The sequence below is a fragment of the Bactrocera neohumeralis genome, chromosome 2 (genome assembly GCF_024586455.1).
Source record: "Bactrocera neohumeralis isolate Rockhampton chromosome 2, APGP_CSIRO_Bneo_wtdbg2-racon-allhic-juicebox.fasta_v2, whole genome shotgun sequence".
Taxonomy (NCBI): Eukaryota; Metazoa; Arthropoda; class Insecta; order Diptera; family Tephritidae; genus Bactrocera; species Bactrocera neohumeralis.
Genome location: NC_065919.1, coordinates 52,725,686 through 52,746,223, shown reverse-complemented (window position 1 = coordinate 52,746,223; position 20,538 = coordinate 52,725,686). Strand labels below are relative to the sequence as shown.

Below are 20,538 nucleotides of genomic sequence, written 5' to 3'. Positions count from 1 at the left end.
TTTTGTGCGCATGCAACATGCCCCTGCCACACACACACACACACACACACACACAATAAATGCAGAAATAGCCAAGTGAGGCCCGGGTAGCGCAGGCGGTGCGTTGCTGGACGGCAGCGAGCGACGCTGGAGCGAACAAGAAATGCATAAAATGTATTAAAAAGCCAATGTGTTTGCTGTCCGTCGCTTGGGTCACGTGATCACAATGACAGTGGAGGCCGCCGTATTGACTCAACCGCCAGCCGCCAACTGACGACCGACGACTAGTGGCCAGTAGACGGTCTAGCCGTTCGCACAAAATTCGCTTGATTTCATCTGCATGCTCATATTGTGTGTGTGTATGTGTGGGAGTCTGTATGGTTATGAGCGTTTGCGTGTGTCTGCGCTTGAAACTTACGGTAAGCACTTTGCTCGCCTGTATTCACAATGTGCAGATTGGTTTGGATTGCATTGCGGCTCCGCTGCATGTTGATAGTCTATTAGTTATTGTTGTAGTTACCTGTGCACGAGATGCGGTGGCACGGAGTGCGGTAACTGACATCTGATATAATATTTGTTTGTTCGGTGCGCAATGAAAATTACTTCGATTCCTTCGTATCGAATAGAACGTGACATCACGCACAAGAATGGGCAGGAATAGACCCGGTGGGAAAGTAGCGGGGATTTTTAAAAATAGTTTTGAGGAATGTTGCCGAGTTGACAGTTTTAGGACGAAAAGAACTCGGGTTCGTCTAGGTTATGCAGATCCAACTGTCGTTAGAACAAACCAATTCTGCATATTAGCAAGAATTATAAGTTTAGTGAACTATCAGCCTTGCAGAATTTTTTTTTTTTTTTGCTGAGAGGATCATGCATGCAACCAACAGTACCAAAATGGATGACTGAAAAAGAAGTTGAAATATTTTATTGTTGTTAAGTTTCAATAAGTAATCAATTTCCAACAGGGTATTTACTCATTTATTTGCTTCCTCATTTCAAATATTTGCAATAAGCAACATATGAGCATTAAGGCGGATTCAGACATTTTGTATCAAATGCTTATGAAAGAAGATGCAAATAATGAATTTCCAGCGTCAAACCTTAATTAAAGGAGATTTATAGTCACTTCTTAAGGTCATTCTTGAAGGTTTGCTGGTGTATTCAAGAACACAAGGCTATTAAAACTTGCATCATATATGTATGTAAGTGATCTTATTGGCTGGAATAACGAGAATACGATCTTCAGAATTCATCACAATTCATTCATGATTTCTTAGTTTCACGATTTAAAATTCCAACTGAGTAAAAGACCATCCCCACTATTCTGTTCTATAGCAAAGTCGGTCTGGCCCTCAGTGCACTAACATTATTTGTAGCCTCATAGATTACTATCAAGGTATGAAGTAGAAGTCAACCGTGGCAGTTCGTAGCTCAATTCTACACTTTTGCCTGCGGAGACAGAGGAAGTGACAACCACAGCATTGCGTGATGCGTACCACTTTTCTCCTCGTCATTGTCTCTAAGTTGTCGTCGTGGAATTGGTTCACTATTTCGGTATAGTAGAGTCCTGCCCCCACACACACAAATATTCCTCACATCTTGGGGATTACGCACTGTTGGCAGCTATACAATTGAAAAAGTGAAGGACATTGTATATCTCGGAACCAGTCTAAATTCCACCAATAATCTAGGCATGGAAATCCAGCGCAGAATAACTCTTGGGGATCGGTAAGCGATTGAGAAACATATCCCTCTCTCGACGGGTAAAAATTACGCTCTACGAGATTCTAATTACTCCCGTCCTGTTATAAGACGCCGAAACATGGACGATGACAACTCGAGGTGAGAAAGCACTTCAGCATTCGAGAGAAACGTTCTTCGCAAAATCTTTGGACCGCGGGAGCGTTGAATATCGAAGAAGACGGAACCACGAACTGAATGAGCTTTACGGCGACATGAACTTATTTAAGCCCACGGAAGATAATGCTCCAGGGAAATGTTCGTTCGTTTCGAGATCAAAGCAAAGACCCCAAGCATTCAATGATAGAACCAAGTGCATAGCCTATCCCGCAAAGGATAGGGAGAATGCCCAAGTTTTGTGTTTTGGCCTCAGTTCCGCAGACCCACGGTTGTAGTGCCGAAGAAGAAGAAGTAAAAGATCTGACGTTGTCATTATTTATACGTGTGTTATGAAAAGTTTCCATTTGAAAATCTGGGTTAGGATTCATTTCAGAACACTAAAAAGTTTGAAGACCTTACCTATTCGGCACCCGCCTTATATTGAACCACTTCCATACGAAAAATATAGATTATGCATACACAATAATTTCCGTAAGCATCTCATCACCTTGCTACGTATGACTGCACCTTAAGGGTAAACATAATACACAAGTACCACATATGCCGAACATTCTAACAAGCATCACTGCGCTAAGTACTTGAAATGCAGCAGAAGTGCGAAAGCGCCGACGCCACATAACAAGCGAAGAGGTAGAAGAGCAAACAACTAAACAGCAAACCAAACACACACACTCGCCTTTACAGCGCTAACCGATCAGCCGATCTAACAAGCAGGACCACCCCCTGCTAACCGAGTACTTGTGACGGTACTTAAAATACAAATTTATGCTCGACTGAGCTGCAACTGTCGAATGTCAAGAAAATGCGACAGGTTGACGAGGATACACAATAAGCGCGATACAACGATATTGGTTGGGTCCAAGGTGCAATGAGTAGTCACATGTGCATACATAAGTGTATACCGTATAGGACCTCTAACCTCGTGCGATAGACCACTTCTGCTTCCACGGCGGAACGGCACTGTATGGCTGAATGATTCGGACTGCAACGGTGCCACAGTCGGCGTTGACAAAATTGACATTTGACTAATGCATATGGGCGTGTGCGGTGTGCTGTACGGTGGAAGAGGCCAAGTGCGAAAAGCGCACACACAAACCGTAGATAAATACAATAACACAATAAGTTAAGGCGTACGAAGGCAGTTGGAGCTGCTGCGCCCGAAGATGTACTTAGCAAGCGACTGACGTTGGACGCTGAGGTGCTACACGCGGAACTTTAAAGTTGGCTGGCTGCCTGGCTGGTTGGGTTGCTCGGTTGACTGGCTAAGACTGCAGTGCCATATTTCGAGTGCGGCTGCGGTTGTTGTGCTGGCGTTGGGGTGTGTTGGAGTGTCATTTGAATTTCGTTGCCGCATGGAAGATGGCCAAGAATTGATGCTGCAATAAATGCGGCGGATTCTCAATCAAGTAAATGGGAAATCGGTAATTTCCTGTTGATGCCGCAGCAATCAATGTGCGACCGCCCATTCGCCGGTTCATCGGTGCGGCGAGCCATCCATCCACTCGATTTGTTAACAGTGAGCATGTTGTTATTGGTTGTTGTTGTGCTTGTTGTTTGGTGAGCTGTGTTGTTCAATTTACAGAACTGACGCAATAAAAAAAGCCGGTTTTTTATTACATACGATATGCATATATGTATGTATGTCAGCGAGTAAATATGCCTATGTATGCTGATCAACATACGAAGCGGTGCCGATAAGTACTGTACCTCACAGCCACTGAAAGAAGAGTTTACTATCGTGTCAAAATCTAAGCTGATTTTTTTGTAGGATGAAGTGATAAATTTTCACGATCTGGTATAAGAAAGTTCTGTGCGGCATTCACTTGGGAGTGGCCCGAAAAGGTTCTTTTACATATGGCTCAAGCAGCTCACGACTTCCGGCCTTAGACCAAGTATCCTCTGGATAGCCAAAAATAACCCGTTTGAAGGCAAGCTAAAGTCAGAAGGCAAAACATCCGTCCCTAGGGTTGTGCTGGGCCTCGGCTGAAAGACCGCGTGTAGCATGCATGACAAATTATGCCTGAAAAGTTGTCGGCAGGAAGTGTGCAGTGTTTAGTCTACGTGAGAACAATTTTTTCACTTAGTAACAGTCAAGTTTGACAGTAAGCTTAAGCTTTATGCTAACATATGGATTCACTGATATACACTCCAGACCAAGAAACAGTCGATTTGAATGAACAAATTTGTTCCGAAGTATACGAATACTCTCTTGTTGGCCAGAAAGGTGATGACAGCCGTTTCCTGGGATACAAAAGCTGTGATTTACACTACGACCACCTGAAGCAGGTCCGCATTACTTCAGGAATTGTTGTGAAGTAGAAGAAGACTGTTTTGTTGAACGGAAAGGTGATGGCAGCCGTTTCCTGGGATTCAAGAGTTTTTTACACCGACTACCTGGAGAAGGTATAAACGGTTTCAGGTATTACTTCAGGCATTGTTCTGAAGTAGACGAAGACTGTCTTCTTGGCCGGAAAGGTGATAATTCCGTTTCTTGGGATTCAAAAGGTGTGGTTTACATCGACTACCTGTAGAAGGTATAAACGGTTTCAGGTATTACTTCAGGCATTGTTCTGAAGTAGACGAAGACTGTCTTCTTGGCCGGAAAGGTGATGTCAACCGTTTCTTGGGATTCAAAAGGTGTGATTTACACCGACCACCTGAAGAAGGTATACACGGTCTCAGGAATTCCTTTGAATTATAGAGCTCATTTGGCGTCGATTTGTAGAAACAATTACCTCATTTGGCGAAATGGTCGAATTAGGTTTCGAACTATTATCCGAACACGATATTTTCGAGATATGTATATGTACGACCTCTACTGTTGCTTCAAAACTTCAAAAGTCACGCGGATAGAAATGAATGTAGATTGAGGAGACTACCGCTTACACTTCAGGCTACTTTTCAGACTTTGAGAAAGTAAATTTATCCGATAAATTATAGAAATCTGGGTTAACTAACTTTAACTCAAGTCTGTGTAGAGAAATAAATCTCGTTTTTTCGGTTTAAGTAATTATCGGATTGTCCTCGTGGTTATGTCTTCAATATACATATGTTTTTGTATACTAATATAAGTTGAAATTCAGATATGTATATATATATATATATATATATTTGTATGTATAAAATATATGCGTACCGAAGCAAACACGTTTGCTGCCTGCCAGCACGCACGTGAGTCAAGCGCACGCCGGCCCATAAGTGCTTGGCTTATTTACGAGCATGCTTTTCTGCTTGCATATCCACACATACAACATATATGCTTAAGTACATATGTATAACCGGTTAATCACGGTCATTGTATCTCAATAGTTGGTAACTAATGCTTCTTTTTTTCTTTTATATTATTATGTATTTTTAAGTCTTGCATATTGTCTGCAGCCATTCTCTCGTTCTCAGCGATTGTTGCTGTTGTTGTTGTTGTTATCGCTATATTTTCTGTTGATTGGCCGGTAGTATTTGTGGCATACGCTATTTTTAGCCGCACTCGACAACATCTCGCCAGTTAAGCATTGCCAGACGTTGCCACTGCGTTACCACCCCGCTCACCGGAAAGCTGCTTTACCGCCACGCACCCGCTCACGTCTTCATTGCATGCTTTACGATACACTTATTGCACGCTTCGCACACAAGCGGCCATGCACAAGTTGCAGATTGCCTATGGCGTCTGCCACGGCGTGGCACATGCACAAGCGTCCTTGAGAAACGTGCACAATTTCTGCCGCCAAAAACAATAACAATAACAAAGCGCGCACTCACTAAAATGATAACAAAAATTTAGCTGAAAATAGCAATCGCCGGCCACGGCACTAGGTTGTTATTTATTATTGGCGGATATATGTTGTTGCTGTTGTGGTTGTTGTTGCGGCTGAGACGTGCAAATTATTCGTGTGCTACTCTCTCATAGCCGCCACTGCCCTTCCGCCTCGCTCAGCGCCTGATGGATTTATTTATACGCCATCTCATGCGGCAACCTTTATATAAACTCGAAGAGATATTGTTTGTATGTAAGTACATGCGTGTGAGAGTGTGTGTGGATGTGTGCGCATAACTATTCTCGTTGGCCATCCAAGTGTGTTGTGGTTATTTTTAAACTTTGGCAGTACGCGCCACAGCCAAAGGCGGCATGTACTAGCACTAGCATATTTGCAAGAATGTTTGGTTGTTGGTTCTTAAGCACATTAGGGTGTGACAATTTGAAGATAATAGAAAAGAAATTGCAGAAATGTATATTTAAAACAATTTTTATGCTCGGTTGGTGGAGAAATTTATAAAATTGTTCTTTGTTTTATTATTTCTTATATTTAGAAAATAATACATCCATTACGATTAAGGTTTAGTTTATCAAAAATAATTTTTTTTTGGTCTGATTTTCGAACTTAGTTGCGCTAAAAGTCAATGTAGGCCAATAAGAAAAATGGAAAGGATATTTAAAAGTTGAAAGTATCGTTGCAACGCTGCTATCGCATATCATGGTCAAGTAAAAGTTTAAATATATATATAAAGAATATTAGACTATGCCAATTTGAAAACTTCTGCAAACAACAAATTTAATACCCAGGCTTTATTGAGTGTGCCATGAATGTAGTAACACGCAGAAGGAAACATCGGAGACCCCATATATCGTCTGTCTTTCTGTCTATATGTACGTTCGAAAGTTTTTTATAGGAAAACAAGTCTTTCAGGTATTGAGATGTTGACCTGAAGTACTGCACAAGTCCTTTTCTGACCAAGAAGCTTCTCATTTGACGGAACTGTCGATAACGGACCAATATAACATATAGCTGCCATACAAAATGATTGATTAAAACCAAGTCTGTAAGAAAAATTTTTTTATTTCACAAGATAACTTCACAATATTTTGTTTGGATTACTATCCAAAGCAGGGCTAACATATTGTTCAGATCGGACTACTATAACATATAGCTGCCATACGAACTTATCTATCAAAACCAAATCCATGTATGGAAAATTGTTTTATTTGCTGAGATATCTTCGAAAAATTTTGTTTAGATCAGCGTTGTTACAAACTCTGAACATATTGTTCGACGACCCTCCCTAATTTATATGCAAATGTGCGTTCTGCTTGAAGTGTAGAAAGAAGCTCGCATGCAATTTGCGCATTCATCATCGTTTTCGGTTTAGCAAAGAGCAAACCTTAATGATTGCATATAAATAAAGCAAGATTTTCTCATTCTCTTGTAATTATTAGCGTTGCTGAAGAACCTTGTAAACACGACTGTGCACATACATAAGCAGCTGAGAAGGTGGCACGTTCGATTATAAGATAATTATATATTATACATTTATAATTCTAATTAATTGCCGGGCTACATTTGCATGTTGGACGCCGGAAAAATTATAAACAGAAAGCTGAGGTGTCTCGAAGAGGCGTCGAAGGTTAGTGGATTTCCAATTTAATTTCCATTGAAGACTGGTATGCGCTTTGCTGCATATTTAATCGCACATGAGCTCGAAATGAATTATGATGATTTCACTTAATTTATTTGCATTTGCGCGAATAATATATATTTATGTATTTACGTTTATCTAGTATTAATGCCATTGACTTAAAATTCTTTAATGATGGGCGGTGCTCGGGCCGATGGATTCAATACGAAAATATGCTGCAATGTCAGAGATATGAAGGAAGCTAAGAAAGACATAAAGAGAGCTTTAGAGTAAACTGCACATCTAAAACTTCTATCTATTAAGTACGTAGACTCTTTGAAGGGAGAAAGAATTAGAGCTCGTTTCTAATGGAATGGTCACATACATACGTTACCAACATACTTCACTGTGAATAGCTGATTTAATGACACCCTCCCCACCTAATACCCTGACAATGTTTGTGGATTGGGCAGAGCACACTAAAATTCCAATCGTTGGGCATGCTTTCGTCCGACCAAAATTACAAAGGAGAGCCTTATCAGCTCTTCTCCGCCGTGTTTTAATAGCTCGGCCGGCAATCCATCGGACCCGCCGCTTTGTTGTTCTTCAAACGGGTAATTGCTATTCGAACTTCTTCATGGTCGGGCATTGAACGTCTGCTCCATCGTCTTCGATTAGGAAAACGGGTTCGGCCAGAAACGATTCTTTTACATGTGACTCAAGCAGCTCACAACTTCCGGTTCTAGACCAAGTATCCTCTGGGTAGCCAAAGAATATCCATTGGAAGACGAGCTAAAGTGAGAAGGCGAACCATCCGTCGCCAAGGTTGTTCGCAGGGTTTGGGACCCGCCACGTAAAAAAACGCACCCAATGAAAAAAAAAAAATAATAACAACCAGCCACGAGTGGCTTTAGGCGCGGCAAATCAACAACTGACCAGATATTCACCATGCGCCAAATCTTGGAAAAGACCCATGAAAAAGGGTCGACACACACCTATTCTTCGATTTCAATGCTGATTTTGACGGCACGAAAAGGAGCTGCCTCTCTATGCCAGAATTTGGTTTCTCCGCAAGACTTATACGGCTGTGCAAGCTGACGTTGAGCAATACCAAAAGCTCCGTTAGGAACGGAAAGAACCCCTCCGAGCCGTTCGATACCAAACAAGGATTCAGACAATTCGACTCCCTATCGTGTGACGTCTTCAATCTACTCTTCGAGAAAATAATTCTAGCTGCAGAACTTAATTGAGCAGGTACAATCTTCTATAAGAGTGTACAGCTGCTGGCGTACGCCGATGATATCGATAACATTGGCCTCAACAACCGTGCCGGTGGTTCTGCTTTCTCGAGACTGGATAAAGGAGTAAAGTTAATGGATCTGGTAGTGAACGAGGGGAAAATGCAATATCTACTGTCATCAAACAAACAGTCGTCACTATCCAGCTCTGAGAGTGTTCGAAGCAGTACCCGCCGGGGGAAGCATAGTAAGAGAAACACCTCCACTCCGTTGGAAAGACCAGTTGGTGAAGGACCTGGCTACACTTATAATCTCCAATTGGCGTCAAACAGCGAAAAGGAAGAACGACTGGTGCGCTGTTGTAAACTCGGCTATAATCTCTTAAGCGGGGTGTATGGTACATCAATTAAGAAGAAGAACCGCTCGTCTTGTGAAAGGATCAACAATGAGAATTGTATTATGTTTTCAAATTTAGGAAGTCAACTAGAAATCAAATAGAGATTATTGCTTTAATATCATTTTTCATATTATTATTATTAATCATCCGACATTTCATTCATTTTAAATGTTTTGATATAAATTGCGCTCGGCACGGTTCCGTTAATATCAACGCAGTGACTTTGACAACAACAAATGTATGCTCACGTCACATTAGCGGAAATTATAGCACATAACGCAATTCTACAATTAACTACGTGCTATGAGTTTTTACTTGATCTTTTATAAATAGGCTAATATTTTCAACATACTACAGTATTTAATTATTTATCGCTAAATTAATTGTGAATTGTGTTAACGCTGGCGTAATTACTTACTTCTGACCAATCATTACCCTAAACAATTAGTTTATGCTATATTTATTAGCGGAAAAATCTGTACTAATTATATGAAAGTAGTTCTAAATTAAAAAATTAAAGTAGAATTGCCATATTGCTGCTCAATTAGTTTAACATTACTAGATGTACGTGATTGTAGTTAAATTGGCTTGTGAGTCCCATGCAAGCTACAGTCCTGTGTTCGCAATCAATATTAAACAAACAAAAAGTTATACATATGAAGCTGGAGGGACTCATAAAGATGGAATTTGCGAAAGCTTAATTAAAAATTAACCCTTTGATATAATAAATTAGCAGATCTTTCAGAAGTCATGTAGGATCTGTGATTTAATATGGAAACTTAGTGATCACTCGACAAGTTAGGGTAGAACAAAATGTTAAAGTCTTATTCCCTTCTTAGTCCTTGATAAAATCTTAACGCGAATAGAGATACATTTTTTCTACGGCTATATCAAATAAACTCTTAATTATGGTATATAAAATTGATGTCAATAAAAGAAAGGAACCAACCAATGGCTTGCTTCCAACGGACAACAATTTGCTAGTTCTTTATAGGCGCATTGTTTGATACAAACAATTTTAAGCCGAATTAAGGCTAATATAGAATCATTATGAATATCTCTATATAGACCTGGGCAATATTACGATTCTTGCGGCGGTATTTGTCATGACATGTAAAGAATAACAAAAACAAAACAAAATAAGAGTGAATTGCATGTAAAATTGTGGAACTTTGAAGTGAAATATCTCGAAAACTATTAATCCTGAGGACCTCCTCTAACCATCGGTACAATCAAATCGCGGCGCCGCAAGTATCGTAATCGTGCCTAGACCTGAGTAGAAGCACTTGAAAAATGTAAAAAGTTAAAGAAAAAAGAAAAAAAATTTAGTGCAATCTATTGTCTGCAAGAAGAAGGAGAGAGGTGGGGTGGAATTTCTAAGGCTTAAAAAAAAAAAACAATTAAGGATGAGGTAAGTACGGGTATAACCGAATATTCCATACTTTTCCAACTTGGATGAATTAAAGCCAGTGATGTACCTTTAGCTACATATGCCTTGTTAGTTATATGTATGTATATGATCTAGGGCGCGTTTTCAGCCGATTTTATTCATTCTAAGAACAAAAATGCAGTTTTACAAGGAAAACACACTCTTTCAATATTATTAAGATAACTCTCGAAAAGGCCGATATACATATGCGGTATAAGTAACCTGGAAAATCATTGTATTACGTATATTAGAGCTAAGGGAAGTTTTGAATCGATTCAACTTATTTTTGACACACAGACATACTAGTAAAGGATTATGTCTGAATTTCAATCATATAACGCACATTGACCGATATTTTCGCTTAAAATTCATTTATAGGTTCTATCCACTTACGCGGTACCTAGGTGCTTGAACAGTTTTGATTCGATTTAGACAATTTTTGGTCATAAGGTGGCACACCTCAAAGGCACTATTCGTGCAAAGTTTTATCATCTGATTTCATTTAATTTCACACTGCTTGTATCAGAAAAAGTGCAAAAACTTGGATATTTGAATTTTTTCAAATAAGTATTGTGGTTATGTAAAAAGGTGTTGAACAAAAGTTGTAGAATCAAGAATTTTCGAGCTGAGCTGTTTTTAACGTTTAAAAATTCACGTTCTCCCTTCATATTCTTAACCTCAGATCGCCTATTTTCCGAACCATTTTCGATATTTGAGCTCTCGTCTACCCTTATCTGATAATGATTTTGATTGAAGAGTTTATATGGCAGTTATACTATGCAATATACATCTTTTCAGGGTATACAAATTTATATGTTTTTTATGAACTATAGTAAACTGGTGTTGATAATAAAAATATATTTTTGTTTCTACTGAGAAAATAATTATCTCGTATTGCCGGTTGAGTAGTGACTAACCTCAATTATGTAACGAAATTGAACTTTTAATTGAAGCAATTAAATGTTTTTGCCCAAATGTTGTTATTAAAGAGTTTTATTTTCATCCAAAATAATAACTATGCTAATTATATTAATCGCGGTGGAAAATATAAAGTCAAAGCCCGCCTCAACACTTACCGCTGTTAGTCCAAGGAAATAAGTTGGGTAGCGTTAAATGTTGATAGAAAGCAGTAGACTGAGATAGATGGCGATGATAACCAATTTTTTCTGCTTTTTGTTTGTTGTTTTCTTTTATTGATTTTTTATGCTAAAAATTTTTGTTTACTTGTGTTTTAAACTTTTATCGTAAAAAATCGCAATTATTTTCTGCAATTTGATTTAACAATAGTTTTTTTGTGGTAATTATTTAATTAAATAAATAATTTCCCATTTTTGATTTTCTGAAGAAACACTCATACGACTCTTGGGAACTTGCTTTCCGCGTTTTCGAAATTTCACGAGGCGCTTTTGAAATATAACACAAAACTGTAGAAATAAAAATCCAGCAGAACAGTTATTTCCTACTATTATTAACTTAAGTAGTAGTTTATTAATTTAAGTAGTACAAATATACAAACATATGTCTTTATTTACTATATCTACACACATATTCCGTCTCAAAACTTAAAGAAAACGCTCAAATTGATGAAAAAAGTTGACATTGTTCAGAGACCAACGAAATACATACATACTTATGTATGTACATATGTACATACATACATTGAAAATGTGTCACAGGCGACTGACGACAAGCTTCAATAAAGAAAGTGAATCAAAATGTGTGAATTGAATTTTGAAATAAAGCCAGATAAAAGCTGGTTAAAACTTAAACGATAAAACGGTTTATTGATACAAGCATTTAGCAGTCTAGAAGGTGACGTAGGAGGTCATTTTTCTATATGCATGTTTTTTTTATAAATAAATATTTTTTCTTCTTGTGTTTGGAAAAAATAAAGACGTCATTATATTTAGTTGAATATGAGAATATGATTACTAAGCTCTCTCTTTCTCTCCCTCTCTCTGGTCGTGCATTGGCACATACATATGTTTTTGTTTGCATTGTTATACATGTGTATATATGTATGTTTGTATGTGAGTATGTATGCTAGAAAAGAGGCTTAGACTCTTCTAAGCAGGCTGTGTAAATAAGGTGCTGTATAAAACCCCCTTGATTGATATAAACAAATTCGAATAAAGATTACTTAATATGCCATAAATATATTTTTTTGTAGCATTGCATGGGAGAATAATGTAAACAAACCCATGAAGATATCTTGTCAAATGAAAAAGTTTTATATACAAGGACCACTTGAGATTGTTCGGCCCGGCCCCAAGTAAATGATAGTTCAAAAGAATGTATTTTGTTAAGTATGTAGGACCGTCATTAATTCATATGCCAAATATGAGCGCGATCTGACAATCAGTTTGTTTAAAGCGGCTGTTTAAGTCGGCACACTTCAGTAGTGCCTTGCGATTTTTTCAATGAATAAAAATATTGAACAAAGAATTTGTCTCAAATTTTATATTTTTAATCAAATATTTGCGGAATAGTTGCGAATGTTGGAAAAGGCTTACGGTGATTCAGTTTTCTCAAAAACACAAGCCTACAAGTGCCACAAAGTCTAAACGATTGTCGAGAGATAGTTGAAGATATGCCTTTTTCTGGACGACTTTCGACCTCTTCAACTGATGAAAATATTAAAAAAGTGAAGGATATGATGCTTGAAAAAATCAGGTAAGTATTAGAGAGATGGAAAGAGAGCTCAACATCTCTCGCGAGCCCGTTCGAATGATTTTGGTGGTTATTTTGGGTATGAAACGCGTTCTTGCTCGATTCGTCCCGATAAAGATGAGTTTTATTTCAAAAAGAGTAGTTTAAACAAGTCTCTTTGGAGATGCTTGAACGTGAGAATTCATATCCCACATTTATGGAGAGAATTAAAACTGTCGATGAGATATGGATTTATGAGTTTAACATGCAAACCAGTCAACCATCTTCAGAATGGAGGGAAAACACCAGCAGAAACCAAAAAAATCACGCCAAAGACGCTCAAAACTGTAGGTGATGCTCATTTTTTTTCTATATTCGTGGTTTGGCGTATCGTGAATTTGTTCCAGAAGAATAGACGGTTAATAATGAGCTTCATTTGGCCGTATTGATGCGTTTGCGTGAGAACATCCGTCGAAAACAGGCGGATTGTGGATGAACAATTATTGGATTTTACACGATGATAATGCAGCATCGCATCGAGCCACGATTTTGCTCGAATTTAAACCCAAAAACGCAATGAAAACCATCGATCAACCAGCGTATTCACCAGATTTGGCTCCGTGTGATTTTTTCTTGTTCCCCAAATTGAAATTGCCGCTCTGTGGAACCCGGGTTCAGTCGACTGAAGTATGAAACAAAATTCGGAGCTGAATGCCATCCCAAAAAGTGCTTTTGAAAAGTGTTTCGAGGACTTGAAAAATTATTGGCATGAGAGGATTACTTTGAAGGCAACACAATAAAGATAGATGAATAATTAAACATTTTGATTTTTATTTACAATTTCCGGGTAAACAATATACAAGGACTTGATTTTGTTTGGCCAGTTTGATTTAAAATTTGTATTATAATATTATAAAGTTCATTGGCACTTATAATTTCTTGATAATTAAAATAAAAAATATGGTGAACTTTTTATGTCGCAGTTTGATTGGTTCAGCGAAGCCGAATATCTCGAGAAGTGTTAATGATAGCGATTTTGATCCTGGACCTTTTTTATAGCAAATAAAATTTCCTACAAATTTGTCATGTACATTTTTTCTATAGCTCCTGTCATTTACGAGATATATACAAAAAAATGCGAAATTCTTGGAAAAATCGGGTTTAGAGCCCCGTACTACCTCGCTGGTGTGAGTTACGACTTTGTTGAACTGGACACTTTTGTAGAGTGAATAATTCTGAGAAATATGCGTCTAAAGTCGAAGCGATGCCATAAAATACCTCTGATCTGTAGGAATTTAAAGATAAAAACTCACGATTGTAGTGTATTTTCTATGGAAAATTTTTACAGGCCTTGGTCCAGTTCTTAATGTTAATATTAAGGGTTAAAATTTTCAGAGAATTTTGTTAAGGGTATTTCCAAGGAATAGTTAAAAAAAAACACCCTAATATACATATATGACACTTAATCTATAAAGAATATGTATAAAGGGCAAATTGACAGATAAGGGTTTAGACGTTAATAAAAAAATTATATAAATAAAAAAAATAGTATTAATCAAAATTTAATATTTTATAAAATGTATAGATTATAATAGATAGATTAAATAAGCAGTATAAATAAGTACGATAACATAAGTATAATATATTAATGTTTATATATATACATACATATATGCCTATATTCTGGGTCTGGGTTTTTAATCAGTTAATAGCTTTTCTGTGATCTCTGTCTTTTCGAACATTAAAAAGTCCATGCTTTTGTATATTTTTTTATTTAGAGAATTTTTAATAGTCTTACTCGTAAGTTTTGTGTAAAATTATCAATATTTCATTCATTATTTTATTATTTATTCTAATGGAATATAAATTAGTATTGAGAGAACTTCGAAAACGCTGGTGTTAAGGGGAATAGTATTTTATATTTATTAATTGAGGAAGTAATCATTATTTTGATAACTTCCTTATGAATCATTTACATCAGATTTTCAAATTTTAAAGCGTTTTCCTGAGAACTCAGCAAAAAATTGAAACTTAAACTAAAATTTCTAAAATCTAAACCTCGTGCTAGCATTGAAGAAGTCAAGAATTTGCTCATAAAAGTCAAGATCATTGAAAGAAGTTAAATTTTTCTATTTCCTTATCAGATGAGACCCATAAAAGAACGTATGTTTTCTACCATTAAAAGATGTAAGCTGCATCGCTGAAAGAATTTAAATCTGAAGTGTTCTTAGCACAAGTGATTTGAGGGTTGGAAGAGAAATTTTAAAATTGGAAGGGTTGAGACAAATATGTTTGAGGAAGATTACTTTGAATGTCAAATTATTATTAATTATTAGTGTTTAGTATACGTTTGTCTTTCTGAAGCATATAAAGTGCATTTGGCGACTAATCCCTTAAATGTAGTGTGCGAATTCATATTTCTGGAGCCGAAACGTTCAGAATGTTGGAAAAGAACTTTGGTTTGTTGCGAGCAAACTGAGCGTTCGGAAAAAAAGTGCTTGGATTTTTTACTTAACGATATATTTTTACCAAATTCAGTAGGAGTTGTCCAAAGCAAGGGCGTAATCTCCGGAAAAATTGCTCAGATCGAGATTATAGCTTCGTTGCATCCGAAGTTAGCGTTTTTTTTCTTGTTTTTTCATACAACAAAAATCGAAAAAGTATCGCACAGTATAGTCAAAATAATAGAATTAAATAAAAATTTCGATTTCTGTAGGCAATCAACGAATCAATAGGCGGTGAAATCGTAGGTATAAAATATGTACAAGTAGACAAAGAGAATGGAGGTTCCTAACCTCATACTACATGAACTGATCAAACTTTGTGCGTTACATATGTATATACATAATATATATGTACATATATATATGAGACACTAAATATAGCGACATAATAAGGCAAATTGCCTGCATAAAGGAACTTTTGTGCGCATTTCTCACTTTTCTACTAATTTATGTACTTAGCTTTTACTTAAATAAATGTAAGACGATGCTTCATTTGCACGAGTCTGCGACCGATACCGCTTTGTCGGAAGCAATGAAATGCACAATATATTCGCCCATTATTAATTGGCGACAAAGTGCATTGCATGGCGCCATTAAAATACTGTGCGAAGAGTGAAAGCAAAAATTGCTAGAAGAAATAGCAAAACAAATGCCAAGCTAAAATAAAATGAAGAAAAAAATGTTAATAAGAAATAAAGGCAACGGAAAATTCGAAAGCAAAGTCAACAAAGAATAAGGAAAGAGTGTGCAGCAATTAACACTTTCAGCGACATTTCGAGTTTTGTTTACCAAAATATATTCACACACACACTTCGTTGCTGCATATGAACTTTGTACGTATGTATGTATGTCAGCTATGTGTGTGTATAATATTATATATTACATATATTGAGTATGCGGCAACTGCGATCAGCTGTTGAAGCGTTTGTTGGGTAATGAAGTGAAGTGCATGCCATTGTTCAAATTAATACTTCGACTATTTTTTCATTTCATAGCAGAATTTTTTTTTATATTTTCTTTTGTTTTTTCTTTTTCTTATTGTGTTATAGGCGCACGAGACAAAGATCTGCTGGCAGACAGCCAGGCAGCCAAAACACAAACTACATATGGCACATACTTATAGTATACCATCGAGTATACCCAGTGAGCGGTGGCGTGAGTATTTCTTTGTAAATACTCATTGTAGGAATTAAAATGTGATTGAAAAGAGAGAAAGGAGAGCCATTGTCTGCAATTTTATTTAAAAAGTAATATACATATACCTAAACTATACATTTTACTTCAGTTTTTCAAACAAAAGTTACTTATTAGCTTTTCAAAAATTACTAGTTTTATTAAAAAATTGTAATTTAAATAATTATAAAAAATTTAATATAATAAAATATTTTAATTTCATATGTGGTATATATAGATATATATATAAAATTATTAATTATTTATAGCTAATTAATATATGTATATGTATATATACATATATACGTCTTTATATCGGACTGTAGAAGCTGAAAATTTTATGCTACATATACATATGTAAAATGATGTAGTGAGTCGTGGGCAATACAAAACTCAATTTCGATTTTTTGAAGATACGTTGTTTTGCATTTCAGTTGAAGATATATATTATTAGGGTGGGTCGAAAAAAATTCTAATAAAATTGTTTCGCTTAGTGCCCTGCAAATTAGGTTTTTAGGCAACTCTAAGAAAGTCTTTCCAAGTATGAGCTTTTAATTACGAGTATAACGGGAAGATCCTCCGCCTTACAGTTTTCTTTTTTTATACCCTTAATATATCCACAATGTTTGTAACACCCAAAAGGAAACGTCGAAGATCATATAAAGTATATATATATAATATAAATGATGCGTGATGAGCTGAGTCGATGTTCCTCTGACTGTCCGTCCGTGCGTCAATATATACATATACGAACTAGTCCGTCAATTTTTGAGTTATCGATCTGAACTCATGCAAAACTCATCCTTTTCTTACTGAGGAGCTGCTCATTTGTTGGAATCGCCGATAACGGACCACTATAGCATATACATAGCTGTCATAGGAATTGAATGATTGGAAAAAGAGCTTTTATGGAGAACTTTTTCATGAGAAAAGATATCTTCAAAAGTTTGGCGAGGATGAATGCCCAAAGCAATGATGCAATCTCCAAAAAAATTATTCAGATCGGATGACTATAGCATGTAGAGCCATACAAACTGAACCATTGGATTCATTCAAAACCTTTTCATTTGGCTAAATACAAATTGTAGTAAGGAAAAATTCTTGTAAGGAATCATTTGTATATGTGAAGGGTAATTTTAAAATTTTTTTCTTAAAATTTCTATTTTTTTATAATTTCTTCCATTTCATACCAAATCGTTTACTGGGTATTAACAAAAAAAAATTTAAATATCTTACATTTACCACTTTGAAATAGTTTTCCATGTCTGTTTGTACGTTCGTTTCTGTATTCTTGCCAATAATCGCCAGGGCCAAGGCGGTCAGTGAGGATTATAATTATACGTTTTTTTTGGTTAGGTCGTTGGATCTTGAGTGCGGGTGAACGCGCTCGTCTAGCGGAAATTACGTTGTTATTCATTTGTTGAAACGCTAGTGGTGTCGTAGTATTATAGTAAATATGTATGTGCTTTTAGACACAAAAATAGCCAGAAATTGATGTGATGATGCAAGAATCACATTTCAATTTGTCTGCTAGGCTAGTATTATTCATTGGAACTTTTTAATTTGGTTAATTTGATTTCGAAAAATTTCCATGAAATATTTTTAAGAACTTACACTTAATTTGTTACCAAAAAAAGTGTAAATTTTACCAAAAAAAGTCTGTGAATTTTACGAAAAAATTTCATAATAAGTTTTTAAAATTTTTTTCCTCACAAATTGCTTACTATTCACCGCAAATGCTTTAATTTGCCACTTCTATTTATTAGTTATTTTTAATTACAAAATGTATTCGTTGATAAAACCATTTTGAACGCATAACGCGCATGTCATGTGACGGCGATAATATCATGTTGTTGTTCAGCGTTTGGAACTCATTTATTTTTTTTATTTTAACAAATAGCAAAACATTCGCATTTGTAGTACAAATGTTATGAAATTCCACCAAATTATATAATTTCGTTTGACATTATCAAATGTGTATTAATTTTTCAATGCTTTAATGTTTTTATTAAAAAGTTTTAATTGTAGAAATTACAATAATTCGCTTATGATTATTGTGCAAATATTTTTGTTTTTGTTAGCGCTTTGCTAAATTAATTTTCTTTTCATTATTGCAGCGTGTGATCTTTCAATTAGTTTTAATAGTGGCGCATATCGTCACTTTACCACTTACCGACATGCATTTGCAGGCGCAGCTGAAGTGTGAACGCTGCGAGCTTGACAAATGCCGCTGTTGCAAAAGTAAGTAATTAGATTTTTGTGTAATTACACATTTGTTTGGAGTTGGCAAGAAATTTTTCCACCTTTTCCATATATGAGTGAGTCTAAATTTTACTTTATATAGCAAAAGATTGATTGATTAACTAATCACGTGATTTAAAACATAAAAATAAAAATTGGAATAAAAAGCAATTCGAGTTATTTTTGTGTTTTTTTAAAATAATTTTGGTTGTTTTTTATTTTTTTTTAATATTTTTGTTTTAATTAATTTATTTTTTTAATATTCCCACTTATTTTTTTGTAATTTTCTCGCTTGCTTTTCACCTTTATGCAATTCATTTAAGTTGTACTTAAATTATTATATTAAAAGTTTCGAACATTTTAAATTTCATTTCTGAAAAATACACAAGGCACCACTCAAACCGAAATTAAGCTCCACTAAATGCTTATAAATAAAACGCAAAGCTGAGACTACTACCTCTTTCTCGGCCATAGAGTCACACCACGTTACAGTTATTCGCAATCGCTCTTTTGTTTTTCTTTTTCACTTTACTAATTAAAACATAGAGCCCACCGTTTTTTTTTGTACTCGTACACATACCTACACACATGTATAACCTATAGTCAAATATACAAGTTATTAACTACTTCATAACTGGTCTGAAACGCAAGCCAAAGTAGTCAGCCGACTTTAATGTTCAAAAGACTTAAGGGTTTCGAAAGTTATGCTCGGCTACAATGTCAATTTTGTTTTTTTTTTGGTTCTATCATTTTTTTTTGCAATAAAAATTGATATTTATCTAACAACTTTTCCTCACCGACTTATAACTAGACTAGACAGATTTTAGGGAAAAAGTTCTAGGTCTAAACTGATATTTACCTTGACCAGCTTGGCATTTCTAGATCTAAATTTTTCTTCACTAGTTTTATATTTCATGCGTTTCTATTATAAACTGAATATTATCTAAAGAAATAGTTATAAAACTAGTAAAAAACAGCCAAAACTATTAATACAGTAATAAAACTGACATCTCAAAAATATAATAAACAGGAAACAATAAAAAACATTAATGTCGCCGAAACTATAATACCCTTTACAAATACGAAATATTCCTCATAAGCACTTTGATCGGCCAGTTTGTATGGCAGCTATATACACTAGTGATTCGATCTAAACCATTTTTTCGGAGATCACATTGTTTTATTGGATAATATCAATCCATGCGAAATTTCGTGAAGATAACTCGTCAAATGGAAATGTTTTCCATACAAGCACTTTATACCGATCGTTCAGTTTGTATGACAGCTATATGCTATAGTGGTCCGATATCAGCTGTTACGGCAAATGAGCAGCTCCTTAGAAAGAAAAGGACGGGTATAAAATTTCAGAGTGATATCTGAACACTGATGGACTAGTTCGTATGTATCAACTGACGGATGGATATACGGACATACCTACTAAAGCTCCACTTAGCTCATCACGCTGATCATTTAAATATTGTATATACTTTATAGGTTCTCTGACTTTTCCTTTTGAGTGTTACAAATATCGTGGCAAATTTAAAATATCCTGTTCAGGGTAAATTCGCAATAATAACAGAACAATTAGTCCAACTCTGGTCTTTTTTGGACCAGTCAACTTACGAGCTTACAAATTTTAAACTGTTTTGGTACTTTGCTGAGGTTTTATATACATAGACT

At 35.9% G+C, this 20,538-nt stretch overlaps 1 protein-coding gene and 1 pseudogene across 6 annotated transcripts in view; both read right to left on the bottom strand.

Moving 5' to 3' along the window:
* LOC126760820 (uncharacterized) overlaps nucleotides 1-20,538 on the bottom strand; it is a 163,857-nt pseudogene that overhangs the window by 76,179 nt on the left and 67,140 nt on the right.
* Nucleotides 1-20,538, bottom strand: part of LOC126751187 (sodium-coupled monocarboxylate transporter 1) — a 153,144-nt gene that overhangs the window by 116,415 nt on the left and 16,191 nt on the right. For 2 of the 6 annotated variants that reach the window (XM_050461233.1, XM_050461238.1), the window contains exon 1: nucleotides 18,791-18,957. The exons of the other annotated variants lie outside the window; for them this stretch is intronic. The gene's annotated coding sequence lies outside the window, so the exon portion shown is untranslated. Of the gene's footprint in view, nucleotides 1-18,790; nucleotides 18,958-20,538 lie in introns of those variants that run through there. 6 annotated transcript variants of the gene reach the window in all.